Source organism: Rattus norvegicus, chromosome X, assembly GCF_021556685.1.
Source record: "Rattus norvegicus strain SHRSP/BbbUtx chromosome X, alternate assembly SHRSP_T2T, whole genome shotgun sequence".
Taxonomy (NCBI): Eukaryota; Metazoa; Chordata; class Mammalia; order Rodentia; family Muridae; genus Rattus; species Rattus norvegicus.
In genome coordinates this window covers 112,627,212-112,648,818 of record NC_141554.1, presented here as the reverse complement: position 1 = coordinate 112,648,818, position 21,607 = coordinate 112,627,212, and the positions used below count along the sequence as shown (strand labels likewise).

At 46.4% G+C, this 21,607-nt stretch overlaps 1 protein-coding gene across 1 annotated transcript in view; it reads right to left on the bottom strand.

Moving 5' to 3' along the window:
• Frmpd3 (FERM and PDZ domain containing 3) overlaps positions 1–20,094 on the bottom strand; it is a 149,667-nt gene extending 129,573 nt beyond the window's left edge. Inside the window, exon 1 of the mRNA XM_087601009.1 lies at positions 19,715–20,094. The gene's annotated coding sequence lies outside the window, so the exon portion shown is untranslated. The remainder of the gene's footprint in view (positions 1–19,714) is intronic.
• Between the last annotated feature and the right edge of the window lie 1,513 nt (positions 20,095–21,607).

The window sequence follows — 21,607 nt, the reverse complement described above, 5'->3', positions numbered from 1 at the left end:
GAAGAGGTGGTGGATTCAGTCTTCACACGCCACTCTTCACACATGTATATATGCCCCACCCCATATTTGCACCCTGAATAGAAAAAAATGAGGCTGTCTCATCTCCTTGCAGTTAATTCATTTCATTGATGGTGAAATAGCTACCGCACTACAGCAATTGAATTTCTTCTCCCCAGTGACAAGTCACATCTGTGATCTTGATACACCTCTGCAAAGGTCCTTGTGTCCCCCTAGACCTCCTTAGTCAAGAAACATCAAAAATCCTAACTGTTTATCTTCATAAACAGGCATTATTACATATTCTCTGCATATTCTGTCTGTCTCTTTGTTTTTGTGTCTTTCTATCTGTCTGCCTCTCTGTCTGTCTCTCTGTATGTCTGTCTCAGTCAATTTCAACGGCTCTTAGCGGGACTCTTTCTGCCTGATAACCTCTGGGATTGATTACCCCGTCCTTTCTGAGTGGCTTCTCTAGTACTATATTTTCTTGGAGACCGGTTGGAGATTCCTTTACCTCCAGAAGTATGGGTGACACTTCCTCAAATCCTGAGGATAGCCACAGAAAAGATCATTCTTGCTCAGAGGCCTCAAGAAAGCAGCCCCAAGCCCTGCAAAATGGGCCTCGCCCTTTGTCCATGGCTTTTCTCCCACCCCTTCCTTCTATTCAGACTTCTAGTTGGCAGCAGTGAACTCAGAGGTCTCCTGAGTCTCCCTGAAAGGAAAAGGGAAAGAACAAGACCCAAATGAAATGGATCAACTAGTAGACTGAGAAATTGAAAATGTGCCAGAGGCTCGGGGAAGGAGATGGCGATCAGCAGTGCGGGGAATGAAAGTGGAAAGGCCCCAGCTGAGAAGCCAATGACCACAAATGGCCCTGCAGGGGCCATGCCCGGGCAAAGCCACTCTGCTTTGCTGTCCATTGTTGGCCCAGGACCAAAAGCATGCCATCTATTGGGACTGGTCAGCAGCAAATTGTGAGGTAGAGGGATCTGGTCTGCAGCAGCATCCTCTCTCTTGCTCTCAACTCCATTTTAAGGCTCTTTCTCCCTGTCTCATGAGCCTCGTTCAACAGCTCCTTCAACAAAATTCACCCCTCCCTGTCTCATTTGTGCAGATTCTTGAATGCTTGGGGCATTTGTGTACTCAGGTATGAAATAGGAGGGTGGTGTTGTGGCTGAAAGATGCATTCTCCACAGCCATTACTATGGTATATTAAAGGATGAAGAGAAGAGGATGGTGATCAGTGGACAAACAGATATTGGAAGCCTTAAGTGACATCAACAGGCTTCTTTATAACAGGTCTTCTCAGAGCCTTTGATATGGCAGTGTGCATTTGGAAGTTCTAAAATGGGTATGTAGCATTTCTCAAACATACTTCTCCAGAGACTCTTGCAGGTAGGGAATCAGAGCGTCTTATCTGACTGTCATATAACTTAGTTGAATTTTCTCAATAGTCCTTAAAACCCCAAACCTAAAACAATGTCTGCAATGGTTAGAGAAAACAGTGTTTGTTACATTGGATCAGCTATGATGCCATATGGAAGATATTAGTTACAAAAGGACCCCAGTGATGTACCTCTGCTTTGTCACAGAGGCGATTGTCATTTACCAAATATATTCTATAGGTCTCATCTACACTTAATATGTTTTGGGGCTACTTGAGGCACACATATGCAGAGAGCGCAGAGACAGAGAGAACTATGCTTTCCTGACACATTCCTTTTTCATATCAAATGATAGCTAGTCCTTTCGAAAGCATCTGACTTTTGTGACATTGTTCTTCAATAATGCTAGTAGTTCCCCAAATTTCACTTTAGAAAGCTTCCTGTAAGCATAGCCTCTCCCTGAGCCTGAGGTCTTCTAATATGGCTCTGTGAATTAATCACTGCTTTCCAGTTGAACAGAATCAGACAAATAGAGACACAGGGGAGAACTCGAGGGCTGTGCTTAGTCACACAGCTCCTCTGCTAGCCTACAAAGCAGCCTAACTAGATGGATCCCCACCAGGGACATCCACTAGCTCCCTTTGAAATAGCTGCGGTGTTCTTCAACTAGTAAGCTGGGTAGAATAGGCACTAAGGTGCCTAGACTTGAGTAAGGTGACTACTATTGTTTCAATCTAAATGTCCTGTGATCACCAGCTCATGTTAAAAATGTGACTGCTTAGCCCCTCCCCTGGGACTCTTTTTTAAAATGATGTGGGACCGTTAGCAGGTAGGACCTGGCAGGTAGATGGAAAAACACTGGAGCAGAGTGGAGCATGATTCTGCTTGAGGGGTGAGAAAGATTGCTCAGCGTTGCCCTTAAGAATGTGTACTGCTTTTGCAGAGGATGGAGTGAGTTGGAATCTCACACCCCAATTGGCCTATAACTCTAGCTCCAGGGAACTCCACAGGCACCTATGCTCACATGCACATACCCACAGCCTCGCACATGTATGCACAATTTAAAATATTTAAAAATCTCTGCTTTGGGCCAGCTCTCGTATGAGGAGTCCTTGCCACATGCTCCTGCTGCAACGAGCACCACCATACATTCCTTGCCAAAATGGACTGAAAAGCCCCTGAAACCATGAGTCAGAATAAATCCTTCTTCCCTCAAAATTCTTTTTTCCCACCCATATCATTTTAGTTATAGTAATGACACAAATACAGAGATGTAATCCTGGCAGGGATTTCCTAGCTACCTGAGAAAAAGAGATTTTTGTTTGCTAAACACTGAGATTTCCAAAGGTTTGATTAGGCTGCTAATCCAAGCTGCCTGGCTTCTGTGCTCAGTGCTGCTCAGAGCCCGCAAAAGTACCATGTTCAGTGCTATAAAGGACCCTGAAGAGCAGCCTCACAGATTAGAGTGTTGCCAAAGGGAAATGATTAAACCACTGTCAGGCTGATGGTTGGGATCTTTTCTAGGATGTAGACCCCATGGAGAGCTGTAGCTTCTGGGATAAGACACGCAAAGACTACTGGCAAAGTTGCACACAAAACTTCAGGAAGTCCATAGGCCTCTAGGTTTGACTGTGGAAACATGCCACAAAAGGACTCATTAAGCAAACTGGGAAATTTAGCATTTGCCCCACCATGAGAGAAAAAAAATAAAAAGACACATAAGATTGAGAAAATGGGCTAGTTATATTTGGATAGTGTCTTAGTTAGGGTTTTATTGCTGAGAAGAGACACCATGGCCAAGGCAACTCTTACAGGGACAGCATTTAATTGGGGTTGACTTACAAGTTCAGAGGTTCAGTTCATTATCATCATGGCAGGAAGCATGGCAGCATCCAGGATGACAAGGCGCTACAGGAGCTGAAAGTATACATTCTGATCCAAAGGCAGTCAGGAGAAGACTGTCCCTGGCAGCTAGGAGGAGGGTGTCAAAGCCCATGCTCATAGTGACACACTTCCTCCAATAAGGCCACATCCACTCCAATAAGACCACACCTCCCAATAGTGCTACTCCATGTGCCAAGCATATTCAAACCACCATAGACAGTTTTAAAGTGGCTGTTGTTTCTAAGGTTGGTGGCACCTACCTCTAATCCCACCGGTCTGGAGTTCGATGCAGAAAGATTGCGAGCTCAAGTCCAGCCTGGACTACATGGCAAAAACCAGCTTAAAATAACAGTAAAGAGACTGCCAAGAGAGAGAGGGAAAGAAGAAGTTAGTACAAGAGTGTTTTCTGTTCCATATCAAAGGTTTTTTTCTAGACATGGTGGTGCATACACATAGTCCCAGCATTCAGGGATTTGAGGCCAGCCTGGGCTACATAGTGACACTTATTTTAAAACAACAACAACAACGACAACAACAACAGCAAAAACCAAAGGCAAACAAAACCAAAATCTTCTAATGTGATTTTAACAATAGTTTGGGGAATCTTGGGGAGCACATAACGTTCTGCTGATGAGAGATATTTGAGAGGGAGACTAGACTAGGTGATTCCTCTGGTCCCTTCTGGCTTCCCGTTGTTGCTATCCTCTCCTATTCACATGTGTTTCTGTCGTATCACTGATGTGCATCCTACTTTACTGCAGACAACTGTCAGAATCCCACCCATGATCAAAGCTCAAAAAGGCAAGAAAGAGTTAGTCAGGGGTAGCCAGAAACTCAGGAAGGTCTAACCTCTCACTCATTTCCCTCCTTAAATCATTGCATCTCACCAGCCCCATCACTAGGGCTTTCAGGGTTTGCCTGGTGACAGCTAAGTTAATCTGATAAACTAATCTGCACTAATGGGATCATGAATGCTAATGAATTAATGCGTTACTTTCCCAAGTGACATATTTGCATTTTAACAGAGGTCTTCTGGAGATAATGCTTTAACACAGAGGAGTGATTAATGTTGAAATTTGGACTGTTTGGCAGTCTAACAGAGGAGATATTTTCGGGAAGGAAAGTGTCTTTCCACCTTTCACAACAGACCATCTGCTAGAAAGAGAGAAGGGGAAAAAAGCATATCCCTGCCCTTGAGGGGTTTATAGTTTATATAGTTGGGAAATTACAATGGCTAACATTTATTGAGTCTCCACCGAAGTGCTGGCCATTTGCTAAGTGCTGAATAAATATTATCTTTGAATCCTCACAACAAAGCTCTCTGAGGTGGGTACTTTGGAGATAAGGAGCTGGCCTCACGGAGGTTAAATAAGTTGGTACTGCATTTCATTGACTCTAAGAAGCTGCTGGCAGCTGCAAGGAGCAACATGGTTGTTTTCTCCACCCCAGGTTTCCTTAAGAAAGGGAAAAATGGTGCCAATTAAGTGACAGTGGGCTACCGATAGTAAGACACATCTTTCAGAAAGGCTCAAACTATGTCTTTGAAATCATGAAATACATTTCAGGAAGTGGCAAGAGCACACTTTCTGCTTAATGCTGTTTATACATAGGAAATAACAGGGGAACACTCAGATATAAGAATATAATAGCAAGTACATATTAATATTTTAAAACGGACCGAGTCCGGGGTCAATGGCAGAATCTGTTGATGGGGGTTGTGAAGTACAGTGAACATGGGTAGAAAGATGGGGCAGCACTTACTTCCAGTAGGGGAACCAGGCTGAGCTTTATCTAGGGCTGAAGTGAGAAGTGACAGGTAGCAAATTGCTCTCAAATCAGTTTTGAGACTACTGCATATTGGCTGTATTGGTTCAATCCCAGCACTCATGAGGCAGAGGCAGGTGGATTTCTGTGAGTTTAAGGCCAGCCTGGTCTACATAGTGAGTTCCAGGACAGCCAAATTACACAAAGAAACCTTGTCTTGGAAAAGATGGTCCTGAAAGTGCTGTGGTTGGAATATGGGCACTGTTTTCACAGAGGTCCATTAAAAACTTAGTTCCCAGGGTGGCTGCACCAAGAGGTCAATGGACCTTTAAGAGGTAGGGTCTTATGGGAGGCTTTTATGCCCTGAAAGGGGATTATGAGACTCCTCCATCTTTTCCTGTCTTTCTCCCTTTCTATCTCACCCCTCCACTCTGCTTCTTGGTTCATGGTTCCTTTATGTACTCCAGGGTGTGCTGTTCTTTCAAAAGCCAAGGCAATGAAGCTACACAAGCTTGGGCTGAAGTTTCTAGAACCTTAAGCCAAATAAACCTTCTCTCTTTATAAGGTAATTGCTTCAGGTATTTCACTATAGTTTATGGTAAGCTGACTATTCTGTCCAGGAAGAAAGGTTTCCAATTTAATATATTGGACACAGGAGATAATTATGGATTCTTGCTGGTTAATTCACACATTAGGAAAAGCTCATTGTGACTAGTAACCTTGAAACTAGAGGCTTCCTAAAATGGTAAATAAATAGCATCAAGGGCCTGGAGAGATGGCTCAGCAGTTAAGAGCACTGGCTGCTCTTCCAGAGGTCCTGAGTTCAATTCCCAGCAACCACATGGCAGGTCAAAAGGCTCTGTAACTCCTGTTTCAGGGGAACCAAACACCCTCAAATAGACATATATACAGACAAACACCAACACAATGACATAAAATAAAAAAGGAACAGTATAAAAATAGTCCTGAAAACATATAACATACAGAATGAACAGAAAATTTTATGTGTGTGTGTGTGTGTGTGTGTGTGTGTGTGTGTGTGTGTTGAAAGAGAGTGAGAGTGGAGAGGGGATATAGGAGAATTTGGAGGGAAGAAAGGGAAAAGACTACAAGTGCTGTGATTAAAATACAATCTTAAAAAGAAAAAAAAAAGAAACTGATTCCAAATTCCAGGGCATTGTGTATATTGGCTTCTCCATCTTCTCTTGATGTCCATTTCTGTCTTATGTGGAAGAGGAAGGTGCAGTACCATAATGGCTTCATAAAGTTTGAAACCTCCAGTCCAGCTGTTTAAATATGGCCCCTTCTTCCCTCAACAATGGGTAGCCCTAGACCCTGAATAATGCATATAAAGATTTCGTTGAGGTCTTGTAATACCTTGGAGGACACATACCGGGAGAGTTCACTCCCTAGCTGGGGAGGAAAGTAAATACAGAAAAATCGAAGCATATAAGATAGTAGAATCTGGAGCTTGAATGTGTTCAGGTTCCAAACAGAGGTGGAATTATGGGTGCCTTGTTTGGTTTTTCTATATTTGAGTGTTTTCTCAGTTTCCCATTACCTATAGGTATTACTTTATAGTCAAGGAAAGCTGTTGTTAAAGAAGAAGAGGCAGCTAATAAGGGCTAGAATAGTCAGGAAAGGCGTCACCGCAGATGCTAGATTCCAGCTCATTGGGTATGGGATATGATGCAAATATTGGTCACTGCTGGCAAAGGACACAGCAGAAACAAAACTGTAGAAGGAAGTAAGCCAGAAGTGAGGTACACTAAAGGTAGAGAGAAGATAGAAAAGAGGGGAGCTTGGGAGTGAGAAATGTTAGACAATGATTTTTAAAATAATGCTAATGTATAATCATCAGTGTTTTTCATTGCTAGAGCAAAATACCAGAGACAGGCTATTCTCTAAATAAAAGAGGTTTATTTAGTTCAGAGTTCTCTAAGTTCAAGTGCCTGTATCTGGTGATAGATTTCTTGCTGGCCAAAATCTGATCTGAGGTGATACAGTATTATTACATGGCAAGAGAAAAGGAGTGTGTGTGTGTGTGTGTGTGTGTGTGTGTGTGTGTGTGTGTGTGTCCCTTTCCCCTCTATCCTCATTAAGTCATCAGCATTTATTCACTGAGGTGCTGCCCTGATGAACTTACTAAATCCTAATCAATGTCTAAATAAATGCCCCACTTCTAAACACCATAGTCACATTGTGTCCTCACAGTGGGGATGAATACCTCAGAAAGGGGACTGATTCAATTTCAACACAGAAGCCCTTTGGATGGGTGGCAGGGCACACTCAAACCATATCCAAATCCAAGCAAACTCTGAATTCCAGCTGTTGTGGGAGGCAGGCTGTGGATACCAGAGAATGAAACCCCTAGGAGTACCATGTGAAAGATATCTTTAGGAGATCCTTTGGGGTAGCAGCACTGGAAGAAAGGCCCAGGGTTTAGGGAGATGGATGCAAAGGGATTATTTAGAGATTGATGTAGCAATCTATTTGTGAGCTTATGAGAGATTGTCTAGGGCAATGATAATAATGGCTAAGAAAGGATAGATTCATGGGATAGCCGTGGGAGAGTGCTAGTGAATGTCTGGTTAAGAAAGCAGGGATGGGTTGGGGATTTAGCTCAGTGGTAGAGCGCTTGCCTAGAAAGCGCAAGGCCCTGGGTTCGGTCCCCAGCTCCGGAAAAAAAAAAAAGAAAAAAAGAAAAAAAGAGAAGAAAGCAGGGATGGATCCAAGGCTCAACTCTTGGGCTATTGGCAAGTGATGATGAAGAGAAAGGCTGGAAAAGAGATCCTGAATTTGGTTTTAGCTGTGGTAAATTTAAAATGCTGATAAGGACCAGCAGGATAGCTCTGTAGGTAAATGCATTTGCCACCAAGCCTGGTGGCCTGAGTTTAATCCCCTAAATCCACAGGATGGTAAGAGAACCAACTCTTGCAAGTTGTCTTCTGAGTGGACATGCGTGCCATGGCACATGTACCCCTACATAAATAAATAAATAAATGTAAATATATTTGCATATATCCTGAAGTGTGTGTATACATGTATGTATGTATGTGTATGTATATATATATATACATGTATTACATATATATGTATATATGTAATAATGAAATGGAACTGGGACCTGGGTCAAAGGTTAGATTGGAATATTTTCATCAATCATCTAGAATTTCACCAAGACAAGCTATATGTATAATCCCATAATGGGCAAGGGTAAAGAAAGGAAAAACAGTAGGTCTAACTGCCAGCTTTGATTTGGATGTTGTGGGTGGCAGCCTCTAAAGTGTGCAGAGGCAGCAAGCTGATGGGTCTGTTTTTCCCCTTTTATCTCTGTCAGTGAGCGATTTCCGATTTCTGTACTTATTAGGTATGTACAGTAATGTAGGTAACTGTAGGTAACGCGATGAATCCGGAACATTTGCTTCATTAATCATACCTGAATTGTCTGATTTCACTGATGGTGGCAACAGATTCAGCATTACATGTGACACCCTTGCCAACCACGTGACATGGCAAGTTCTCTGAGCCCAACTCATAACAGCAAGGTGCAGACTTCTGGCCATGTTCATGTAGGATTCGAGACAAGTCTCATTTTAAATTCGACTAGGCACTTCAGTTTCCCCTGTGTTAATACTTAAGCATCTGAAACTAACTTGCTTGGGTCCAGCTGAAAAGCAGAATGATATGCAGAACGATTATTGTAATATATGTTAATATATAGTAGGTTGTAATACGTATATTACAAAGGGAGCCAAACCATGAGAACATATTTTTTCAAAATGGGGACACCTTCACACTGATGTGGTCCGATCTTAAGCCAGTTGCTGCCACCGTTCCCTTTCCTTTAATCAGCTTCCAGTGGGTTTTTCCATGAGAAAGGTAATAAACATGATAACCGTCCTAGTCAGCGACTTGTATTTTTCTCTTCCCAGGCCCTCACCTGCATAAGCGTTTTTCAATTTGGACACCTGCCCACTTCTCAGCCACCCTCCTCCCACCCACCCCCAAAGCTCAAATCAGCAACCAAAACACTGAACGGAAACCTTCAGCAGGGAAGTGATGGGAGCTGCTGGTTGACAGACTCTGCGGTGCATGTGTGTATACGCGCACATTCCTGCGTGTGCGTGCATGTGCTCATCCACCAGTCTAGCCATCTGTTCCTCTGTTTCCCCAGTGGATTTGTAGAAAAATCAAAGACAGGCCTGTTTGGCTGGGTGGTCCTGCCTCCAAAGCAGAGTTCCCTTGGTGGTTAGGAATCTCCAGACTGGGCAGACCTGCTCCACTTATTCATCTTTATAAGGTGTCATAACCTTTCACAAGAGCCTGACAAAGAGGGCTAAAACCTCACGCATACCACATTGTCTATAGTTCCCTCCTTTCGACAGTGCAAAGAAAGCTAGGGGACTTGGCACAGGCAACTGGCCAGAGTTGACATTCAGCAGGTTGGACAGGCAGGGGAAGACTGGTGGGGGAAACGAAAGGCTTTTCACATCACTCTCTCACCCACCTGTGGACTCCTCACTTAGCTCTTCACACCAGCTGGAACACCAGGGCTCCAGCTGGCATCAAAGTGCTGTGGCAGCTCTTGCCATACCCAGGCACAGGTGTGACCTCCACTGGGACCATTCCCAAGCGCTCAGAGGACTTTTCAAACCGATTCTACCCAGAAGTTCAACCATGTATCTTACTCCCAACAGCTCTCAGAGGTCCTAGGCTTGAAACAGAGCAGACTCTATGTAGTCCCGGCCTCTGACCTCTTTGTCGGGGAGGGCAGGGGGGAGACAAAGTGTTCTGCACCTCGGCTTAGCTGTCATCTTTATATGATTCTGCAGCCAGATTCTTCATGGCTCCCTTTTTAGGTCTTAACAATGAAGGCTCCTCTTCGAATCTTTTTCCCCCCTGTGGCATGATTAACCCGTTATCCCTTTGCCATCCGAACTCCAATGGCATTCTGGCCCATGCAGAGCCTAAGAGTAGGTAAAGGCTAAGGCTAAGAAGATGAAATAAGTGAGGTAAAACCCAGCTAAGAGAAAGTGTCAGTGCTTCACTTGTCACACCAATCTTTCAGATACCCTTTGGATTTGATGCTCTTTTTTTTTTCTTTTTTCCCCATCTTTATTAATTTGGGTATTTCTTTTTTTTTTTATTAACTTGAGTATTTCTTATATACATTTCGAGTGTTATTCCCTTTCCCGGTTTCCGGGCAAACATCCCCCTCCCCCCTCCCCTTCCTTATGGGTGTTCCCTTCCCAACCCTCCCCCCATTGCCGCCCTCCCCCCATAGACTAGTTCACTGGGGGTTCAGTCTTAGCAGGACCCAGGGCTTCCCCTTCCACTGGTGCTCTTACTAGGATATTCATTGCTACCTATGGGGTCAGAGTCCAGGGTCAGTCCATGTATAGTCTTTAGGTAGTGGCTTAGTCCCTGGAAGCTCTGGTTGCTTGGCATTGTTGTACTTTTGGGGTCTCGAGCCCCTTCAAGCTCTTCCAGTTCTTTCTCTGATTCCTTCAATAGGGGACCTATTCTCAGTTCAGTGGTTTGCTGCTGGCATTCGCCTCTATATTTGCTGTATTCTGGCTGTGTCTCTCAGGAGCGATCTACATCCGGCTCCTGTCGGTCTGCACTTCTTTGCTTCATCCATCTTGTCTAATTGGGTGGCTGTATATGTATGGGCCACATGTGGGGCAGGCTCTGAATGGGTGTTCCTTCAGTCTCTGTTTTAATCTTTGCCTCTCCCTTCCCTGCCAAGGGTATTCTTTTTCCTCATTTAAAGAAGGAGTGAAGCATTCACATTTTGATCATCCGTCTTGAGTTTCGTTTGTTCTAGGGATCTAGGGTAATTCAAGCATTTGGGCTAATAGCCACTTATCAATGAGTGCATACCATGTATGTCTTTCTGTGATTGGGTTAGCTCACTCAGGATGATATTTTCCAGTTCCAACCATTTGCCTACGAATTTCATAAACTCGTTGTTTTTGATAGCTGAGTAATATTCCATTGTGTAGATGTACCACATTTTCTGTATCCATTCCTCTGTTGAAGGGCATCTGGGTTCTTTCCAGCTTCTGGCTATTATAAATAAGGCTGCGATGAACATAGTGGAGCACGTGTCTCTTTTATATGTTGAGGCATCTTTTGGGTATATGCCCAAGAGAGGTATAGCTGGATCCTCAGGCAGTTCAATGTCCAATTTTCTGAGGAACCTCCAGACTGATTTCCAGAATGGTTTTACCAGTCTGCAATCCCACCAACAATGGAGGAGTGTTCCTCTTTCTCCACATCCTCGCCAGCATCTGCTGTCACCTGAGTTTTTGATCTTAGCCAATCGCACTGGTGTGAGGTGAAATCTCAGGGTTGTTTTGATTTGGTGCTCTTTACAGTCCCCACCACCAGCTCTCAGTTGAATTGCCACAGCATCTAACAAGTTGCCCCCCACCCCCTGAATTCTCCCAGTTCAGTCTCCTCCTTCCAACATCAAAAGCCTTTCCAAATCTGGGGGCTCTTTCCCCAGCCAAGCATTGCAGACATAGGGCATCTCCACTCCCAGCCTTCCTTCTAAGCAGATCTCCTTTAACCCTTCTTTGATTCCCCGATGGTCCCCCCTTCAGCCTCCTCCCTGCATTTCCCCCCTTGAAAGTCTGCTTTTCCCTTAGTCGGGCATCTCAGTCTCAAATGTTATGTAAAAGCCAACTCACGTTAAACCTCTTTGGGGAAAACCTTCTATTTCTGTTCCAGCCCACAGTCTCATTCTCTCTAAACTTTGAAGCCCTATAGTATTTCCTCTTTAGAGTAAATAATGTGACATCTATTGTTTTCCGTCTTGTATTATTTGTAGATGCTTCCTCTGATTAAGAATTCTTTTTCTGATAAATTATAAATTTCTATAGGGCAAGGTCTTTGCTTTTCTCTTTTAACATAGGGCTAGACCCAGGAGTCCATCATCACCTTCTGTTGCCCTGCCTTGCCTCCAAATGAAGGGAAGAAAATATAAATGAAGACCCTCTAAGGATCCCCCTTTTCTGCTTCCCCTCCCCTTCCTAAAAATGTTCTTGCAGCAGAGCAGTGGAAGCTTCCAGAGAGGCCTCAGCAGCCAACCCACTGTCAGATCCCAGCTTTCTGAATACTCCTACTTTCTAAGGTTTGCTGGGCAATCAATAATTCTGCTTAAGTGATCAATCAGCGACACAATGGGCTGCAAGGGCCACTGTTTGATTAACTGGAGAGAATAAATGTATGCAGGCAGAGATGGAGGAGAGAGAGAGGGGGAGAGAGAGAGAGAGAGAGAGAGAGGAGAGAGAGAGAGAGGGAGAGAGAGAGAGGGAGAGAGAGAGAGGAGAGAGAGAGAGAGAGAGAGAGAGAGAGAGAGGAGAGAGAGAGAGAGAATGAGCTGGGAGAAGGCAGAGGAAGAGTATGTGTATAAGAATGATCCTATTCAGCAGCCTCATCATGTTTCTTACCAATAGCTAAATAACCCTGGTGCTTTCTGGGATCCTACTAACGATCTTGGGGCCACTGGGCAATTTTGTACCTTGACCTAAACTGTTGTTAAGGTCCACTGAGGTCTACACAAACTCCATGTTGGATGGAGAAAGGGTGGGGTGTGAAGACTTCTATCTCCTGGAAGGAGTCTGAGGTCTTGGGCTCTTGAGCTGTGCTCACCTGCTGAGTCTATAAGAAAACCAAAGGGCTGGAATCATTTACTCTCCTACCCAAGTCTTATGACTCAGAAACCCATGATGTTATGGGAGACAGGCTGATCCTTACAGGGTATTTCAACATTGCTCTCTACCCAGAGGTATGCATACTGTCCTTCTCAAGGCTGTGAGGCTGAAGATTTAATTGGTTTGTTAAAAATAAGGAGTGCCTTTCAGTTTTTTTTGATAGGGTCCAAATATCTAAGCTGTACTCTTGAGCAAAATTTTTTTTTCATGGAAATATAATGTTATCTGGAAAAAACAGCAGATGGCTTCTTACTGTGTGAAAGTTCCTCCTTTAATCTAACCCTGATTCCTGCTGCTCTCATTAAAAACACATTCTTCACATATGATGGCGTCCCTATTCTCTCAGTGATGCAGACTCAAAGCCTTGGAATCATCTTTCATTCCTCTTTCTTCCTCACTCACTTGTCATTGGTAGGTAAATCAGTTTCCTTTGTCTCCAACTCTACTTATCTCCTTCATTCTGTTTCCATCTGGCTACTATAACAACCCCTCATTTCCGGGATGAGTCCATTTTAATCTACTGAATGGAGGTGGGGAGAAGACAAAAAGAAAAAAGAATCCTATGTGACTCTAATGAAGCCAAGAATTAATTCCCAGGTGGATTAATAACCAGGTGAAATGACAATAAGAAGCCCAAGCAGGATGCTAAAAAGCAAAGCAGAATGTGGGGCGCTGTGCAATACAACCGGCCTGGTTTCTCTGACAAGTCACAGAAAGGGGACTGTTGAAAGGGCCTGCGAAGACAGAATGACCAAATGCAATGAGTGAAATTCTCTAGGATCTCGACTCAAACAAGTACAACAAGTACATAATAATTTGAGACAATTAAGGATTGGGTAATGAGTACTAAAAAAAAAAAAAACTGTTACCTTTGTCAGCCCTGTGAACGGTACTGTGATTATGTAAGAAAAACATGCTTACTGTTAAGAGCTACAGTAGGGGTGAAATGACGTGACTGACGGTTGAAATTTCTTCTCAAATATTGCTGTGAAAGAAAGGATAGATGAAGCAAACCTAGCCAAATCCCAGTGATTGCTTGAATGCGGATAATGATTATATGAGAATTATTATTATATTTCTCTCCCCCTCTTTAGAGGTTGAGAATGCTCAGAAGTAAAGACGGAAACATACTCATTCACTGTACTCCAGTCCTCCTTCTAGCTTTACTGTGCGTACCTAGCCTCTTCCTCCCAGGCACAACTATTTCATGTCCTTGTTCACGTGTTTTCTGACTGAATTTAATTACTTCACTCACGTGCCCCACAGTCCGCTGAGCACCTCGGTCAACATTAATTGCTTCTTCGGTGCAGCATGCGATATAAAAACAAAGACGACCAAGAATAAGGACAAAGATCCTCTTTATTCTTTCGATTCTCCATGGCAGCCATCACCGTGCTTGCATTAATAGATGCTCAACAGCTGTTTATTGCACTGATACATGTGAAGAGATGTAATAAATCCCCTCCTCATATGAATCAACAAATACCCAATCCAATATAACAATGCCGATTGAGCACCTGGTATGTGTTAGGCCTTGCAAGCTTTGAGGGCAAAAGAACAAAAACAAAAGATGAAAAATATTAAATCCACTGAAGTCCTAATGTAAACAAGACCCATAAGCTGTGCTAGTGGAGTGTCCCAGTGATGTAGTCACCAAACACATTTTACAGATGGCCAGGAGGGACAGAGAGAGACAGAGAATCCCTTTAGTACAGTAATCAGAGGACATTTCACAGAGGATGTAGAGTTCACACTGCACGTAGAGTCAAAGGACAAGTATGGTGTCATTTGGATAGGTGAAGAGAAGACTTTCCTGGTAAGGGAGCGGCAGGACACATACAAATGCAACGATTGTCTATAAGGCATGCTTTGGAGAATGTGCCTGGACTCAAGAATCCATATGGAGCACCTCTTGGGAGAGCTTGTTAAAATTCATATTCCTGGACTCCAACTGCCAGACCTACTGACTCAGAAGCCCAGGCAGCTGCATTATAATAAGTGCCCTGAAGTCATTTTGAGACACATTAAAAATTGAGAATCAATGATGGGGATAAAAAGTGAGAAATAAGGTTGGAAGAGTACATAGGATGGGGCCAACTCAAGGAAGGCCTTCAATGTCATGCTAAGGAAGTTAAAGATTTTCCCACAGGCAATCAGCTATCAGTCTCAAGCACATAGACCAGACGTGTCAATGAATAATGGATATTTTGAATATTAATCTGGCAGTGGGTGTATATCCCAGGTGGGAAGAGAAAGAGACTGGTGAAGGATAGGCATCCAATAGGGGCGGAGGCTGAAGTCAGAGGTGGTCTGGGGTTCTAGGTTGGGAGACTAGAAGGCTTGTGGTAACAGGAAGGTCAGAAGAGCCAGTCATTGTTGGCAGTGAATGAGGTCAGCTTGTGAATCCGGAATGTAATGTTAAGTCTAAGATGATGGCAGACCACTTAAGTCAGGTGAGTCATTCAGCAAGTAACTGTGGGTACATGTGCAGACCTCAGAGGGAGGTGAAAGTCTGTGCTACACAACTGAATAGCCAGGAAAGAAGCCCAAGGGTAAAGTGTTGATGCAGCAGTGTGTCTAGACCAGAAAAGACATGGGAAACGACTCAGCTAAAGGGCCACACAGATCTGAGGAGAGGAGGAGGAACTAGAAAGAGAGAGGAATAAGGAAGGGTCACATGAGTAGAAGGAGGTCTAGATAGTATAACCAGGCAAATGGCTCTTTCAATAGCTTGGGGTGACAGTGTGGCTACTGTCAGTGACACTGGTGCTCAGAGAGGAGTTACTACTGATGCAAGACACACACCTGCTTCTTCTTAGATTCATTAACACAAATGTAAAAATAGATCTATCTCTCTACCCATCTGTTCATCTATTTGTCTATGTATGTATGTATGTATGTATGTATGTATGTATGTATGTATGTATGATTGACCTATCTCTCTCCCTATATATATATATGTCTGTATGTATATATGTATGATCTATATATGTATGTATGTTTTATCTATGTATCTATGTATCTATTTATGTATGCATGCATGTATGTATGTATTATCTATCTATCTATCTGTCTGTCTGTCTGTCTGTCTGTCTGTCTGTCTGTCTATCTGTCTGTCTGTCTGTCTATCTATGCAGGTATCCACCTTTCTTTAATCCTGTTGCTATGTCATATGTGCATTACGATTTTCAGACACTTTCTGACTAGAAGGGAGAAGGCACTACAATGCGCTAGGCTGTTACTGTTCCACTGTAAGGTTGGTGCTCCTGGTCTGAAAAGGAAAAAAGGATGGCCAGTTTCTCTTCCATTTCCCACCCCTGTCCCATGGCCCTTAGTCTTCGGATTTCTCTGCAGGTGGCAAGGTTCAGCTCATTTTTGAGAATGCTTCATGTTGGCTGCAGAAAACACAAGAGAATGTTTATCTTTTTGAATTTATGGCAAGGAGGCAAACAGAAGTCCTTGAAAGAGAAGGCAGATCAGAGTTTTCTGCTGCGAATGCTAATGGCTTCAAGGCTGGCTCATTGACGTTGACTTGGGTGTAGCTAGCTCATGGTCTTTGGTCAGCATCCATAGTTACCACCCTAGTCCCTCCTCTGAGAAGTGATTGCTAGGTTCCATGGGAAGGTATGGACCCCTATGATCCAGTTCTATTGGGCTACTTGTTTACAAATTTAATCCAGATATGTGGATGGAGGAAGGGAGAATGGAAGAGAGAAAGGGAGAGAGAGAAAATTGTGTGTAATTTGTGTATGTGCAAGTGAGTGTGTGTGTGTGTGTGTGTGTGTGTGTGTGTGTGTGTGTGGTTTCAATTACTTTGGAGGCTCAGAAAGAATAAGAGAACCTTTCCTTTGCATCTGTGCTGTCCCTTCAGGGTGCTGTGCCAGAGTAACCCTGGAGCCCAGTCATTTATGCAGAGTGGGGATGGGTGGGAGGGGAAGGTACTTCTCACGTCCTGCACCCAGCCATGCTCCCTCCAAGAGCTGTCTTGGGATTACTGTAGTGAGGCATTACTGGTCCAGTGTTTTCCTTTACTGTTTCTCCTTGAGGCTGCTTCATTTTAACTCCTCCCCCTGCCCCACACTCTCAACTCCAGTGTTTCTCCTAGCCCACAGCTGTTGTCTGCAGTCCCAGAGATTTCTTGTTGCACTTTTCAATCTACTACTAGTCCTTAAAAAGGAGGGTGATGCTAGCAAATCCCCCAGTCACGCCATGCACCTCACTTCTTGAGATGGGTGGACTTAATCACTTACCAGGGGTGGGGGTGGGGTGGGGCAAATCCCCTGCCTCATTCAAAATGGAGTTTGCCGCCTGCTAAGAGTTTCCAGACCTTTCTCTCAGGGTAGCAGAAGCTTCACTGCACTGTCTGAAGCCAGCAATACCAAGACATCATTAGCTTGTGCATATGGGGGCACTTGCTGGCTTCGGGCCCATATATTGGCCATTCTGCAGGCTAGCGCAGATCTGCAATATGTCCAGAGCCAGGAGCCCAAAACACCCATCCCCTATTTTTGCCAGGCTTTTTTCTCTCTCTCTGGTGGCCTTCAGCCCACACTTGCAAGGCAGTTGTGGTGGTGGGTGTGACATCTACACACACAGCAGTGTGTCTCTCCTGCTTAGATCATATACCCCTCCCTTCTCAGGATCCTGCAGTGGTTCCCAAATGCCTCTCAAATACATTTGAATCTTCTCTATGTGGGCCTTAAAGCCCTCCATAATGTATCCTCTGCCCCCCCCCCACATATGTCCTGAACAATTCAGGTTCTAACATAGACAAACAAACAGCAAACGACACTGTCCACAAATGCTTCTGGCCTGGATCCTGCCACAGGTGCTTGCAAAACCTCAACCAAAGACTCACTCCTCTACCTCCTTTTAAAATGGTAAATGTTACCTGTGAGGTATAGGCAGCAAAGTCCTATCAGCTATTAACAGCTTGCCCTGGCGCGGATTCTGTCATCAGTTTTGACAGAGAACGGAGCAAAGCCCCGCCTTAATAGTCTAAGGGGGCGGGGGAAGGGACTCAGAGGAGCTCAGAGCAGTCCGGGAGGGGCGGGAGGAGGAAAGGGGCTCTGACGTCGAAGCTATCTCTGTCACGATTTTACCCTGGGCTACAGTCTCCGTGTTTCTACTTAAATCAGTCAGACACACTAGTCCTTGCTCCTCCAACCTTGCTTCCCTCTCCACACACACATGACGTCTTATTTCACCTTAAGGCTTCAATCCTCAGGCCAACCTACTAATTGGTTCCCTAGCATGGGAGGAAAAAGACATGAAATTGAGTAGACGCAGCATGTTTGCTTGGGCATGACCGAGTGTTGTTTTGTTGAGGGTGCTTCTGCTGGAGCCCTCTGATCAGTGGAAACACTGAAGACTTCCCAGGAAAAGCTCTCTCCTTTGCTCACTCTCTCTGGTCCCAGAAAGCTGAGAACTGAGTTTCTCCCGCAGTGAGCTTGACCAGCAGCAGGCTCCTGGGCTAAAGTGACACATTATGAGGGACCCCCTAGGTTAAAGTGTGCACACTGCTTACCCCATCTCCAGCTGGGAATAATACTCACTTGGTGCTTTATTCTGAGTCAGCAGAGTTCCCCACCCTCTCTTGAAAAGGGCGCCCCCAAGGGAACCTTGCTCTTATAGCACTTTCTCCCTTGGGCAGCGGTCCAGAGACAGCCCCGCCCTCCCCCAGAGCTGCAGGATGCTGAGGGACCCCCCCCCCCCCCCAGGTTCAGGGCTCTGCAGCTGGGCCAAGATGCCAAGGGAGGGGCAAGCCTGTCAGAATTCACCCTTCACTGTAACCAAACGCTTACTAGTGGCAGCTGTGGGGAGGGGGTTACCACCTGCTTCTTAAGAAAAGTATCAAACATTTGCCTGTGCAGACCTTTTAATGTGTGTATCCAATTGCTCAGGTATGAAGGGGCCCGAATATAAGACCTGGGTGTGCTTTTTTTTTTCCCCAGGAGGGAGTTTTAAGGGCCCTGGTGGCATTCTCTCTCTCTCTCTCTCTCTCTCTCTCTCTCTCTCTCTCTCTCTTTCTCTGCACCCCCTTACCCTGTGTGTGTCTGTGTGTATTTGTGGAGAGCAGCAGGTACTGGATCTGCAGTAATGTGCGGTTACCATGTAGTTTCTCAGGGACACTCAGAGAAAATGCACACACACACACACACACACACACACACACACACACACACACACACCAAGCTCCAAAGCACCAGACTGGGAAGGAGTGTGTGTGTACACATTTCAGCAGAGCTGGAGGGGTGCATGTAGTTGCATATGTTTTGGTGACTGCTTTGTTAGCATCCCGGTGGAAAGGCAAGTCCAGAGGTGTGTGTTGTGTGTGTATGTGTGTGTGTCTGCCTCTGTGTGTGTTTGTGTGTGTGCGCGCGCCAGCGCGCCTGTATGTTTCGTCTTTGGATGGGGGTGACTGTGGTTGAGCGCAGCGAATGTGGTGCGGCTATGTGTGCGTGAGAGTGTGCGTCTGTGTCCGCTTGTGAACATGGCCCCAGGAACCACGCACATGCTTCAGACAGCTGTTTCTGGCATCCCCAGGGCTTGGGCTTCGCCGGACACCCTGGCTAAGTGACCACCTTCCAGCAGCCAGGCCCCGCATCTCACCAGCTCTCCCAAAGGTGCCCACAGCCCCAGCGCGCACACAAAGGCTCCATAATGAACGCGCTGCATTCCCCTGCGCTGGGTTCCTCACCCTGCACCCGGGGCGGCCAAGGCGAGCCCGCCAAGCCCGAGACTCACCGAGCACTGGGTGCTCAGCCCGCCGCTCCCCTCGGCCGCGCAAACTCCAGGCGGCCCGACGCTCGGCTCCCCCAACCCTGTCCCTGTCTCCCGGGGGCGCCCAAGCGCCCGTCGACCCCCGAGGCGGACCGGGGCGACCCGCCACAGTCACGACCCACCCTTGGCCAGGCTGAGCCTGCGGGCGCGCCCCCCTAGAAGCAGCGCGCTTCTTACCTTCCTCCTCCTCCTTCTCCTCCTCCGCCTCGGCGGCGCGGCAGCGGCGGCGCAGAGGCGGCGGCGACGGCGGCGGGACTAGGGCGCCGGTGCCCCGGAGCCCGGCACGGGCGTGGGGCTCAGTGGCGAGGGGCGGTGGGGCGGGCGGAGGTTGGTGGGGCGGCAGCAGCTGGCCCGGGACGCGGGGAGCTGGCGCGCAGGCAGCGGGCTGCGGACAGGCTGGCAGCGGCGCGCGCGGGCTCCTCGGGCGGGCTCCATGGCTGCGCCGCGGGCGGCACCATCTCCGTGGCTCGCTCGTCACTCTCTCGCTCCAGGAGTGCGGCAGGCTGCGAGGTGACGGATTGCGCCGAGGCGGCCGGACGGCCGAGGAGGGGAGGGGAGGGGAGGGGAGGGGAGGGGAGGGGAGGGGAGGGGAGGGGAGGGGAGGGGAGAAGGGGCGGGGGAGGGGGAGGAGGAAGGAAAGAGGGGAGTGCAGAACTCCGGGTTGGGGGGGAGCCTCTCCCGCGCCTCTCGACCCTCGAGTGCTGGCGTCGGTTTCCCCGAAAGGGAAAGCAGCTTAAAGGCGCAGCAACTGGCTCGGGTCACAACTAAAAATAAACACAAAATTGACAATTGGGGAAAGATTCTCCCAAGACACGACCCAGCAACCCTGCCACCCAAGCTCGGCGCTGCCTCACTTCTTGAACGCGACCGTTCAGGCTGGGCTTTGCCGGGAACTGCTGGCAGCGAAGAGGGCAAGCCAATTTCTAAAGTGAACCCAGGAAAGGGGGTGGAGGGAGGAGAGAGGAAACTGCTGAGAAGAGGCAGCAGCTTCACGGCCTCCATTCTCTGCCCCCTGACCTTGCTTCTCTCTCCTCCTTTGCTTGCCTTCTGTAAGGGATGCCCTCCCTGCAGCTCCCCTCCTGGTAGCCATCGCCAGCATCCTCACACACCTTGAGTTTCAGCTCAGGTTCCTGCAAGCAGTGCCTCGCCCCAGCAGCTCAGAGCCCTGGTCCAGTCAGGGAGCCCACCTCTGGGAGCGCAGTCTGGCAGTTGGCAGAGGTCTGCTTGGAGCATGCGATTGGCTTGGGGAGAAGGGAAGGAGATTAAGGGGTGTGTGTGTGTGTGTGTGTGTGTGTGTGTGTGTGTGTGTGTTCACCAAAAGATGGAGGGAGGGTCGTAGATGAACACACACACACACACACACACACACACACACACACACACACACACACCATACACACACTCTAAAGGAAAGCAGCTTAGGCAAGGCACAGCACAGTGCCTGATGTATGATCTCAGGGCATTTTTAAGAGACACGCTGTGAATACTAAATGCTCATGATAGAGATTCTACAGAGAGCTCTTGATAGCCCAGTTGGCACCAGCCCCTCTAGAGGAGTTTTAAGGACCAAGGAGAAAATCTACTCTTCTTTTTCTCAAAAGGCATTCTCAGTGTGGACCCAGAGAAGCAGGAGGCTGGAGTTATGAGATGGTAGGTGTGATTGAGGCCAGACGAAGCAATGGAGTTTAAGATCCTCTGGCGATACCAGATCCACCATGCAAATTTGTAAATTTCCAAGTGTCAGAGGCACCTCCTTTAATACCGACCCCTCTGGGCCTTAGGAATTCTAAGATAAAAAAAATGAGTCCTCCTCTATCTCCCTATGTTTCTGGATCATGGGAGCCAGTTTGTTAATAAACCAAGGCCTATTACAGTTGGACTCGTTTCCTGCTCTCTAGTTTTACTGAAGCACCTGAGAGAAAGGGATGCTGAGAGGCAACTGTTGGGTAAGAGGATATTCTTGTAGGCAGCATGGGATGCCCAGGATACTAGAGGAGATTTCTGGGCTTGAGCTTGGAGTGCTGTGTCTCCCTGCAGCTGGGGTCAGCTGAAGAGTAGCTGACAAGCAGA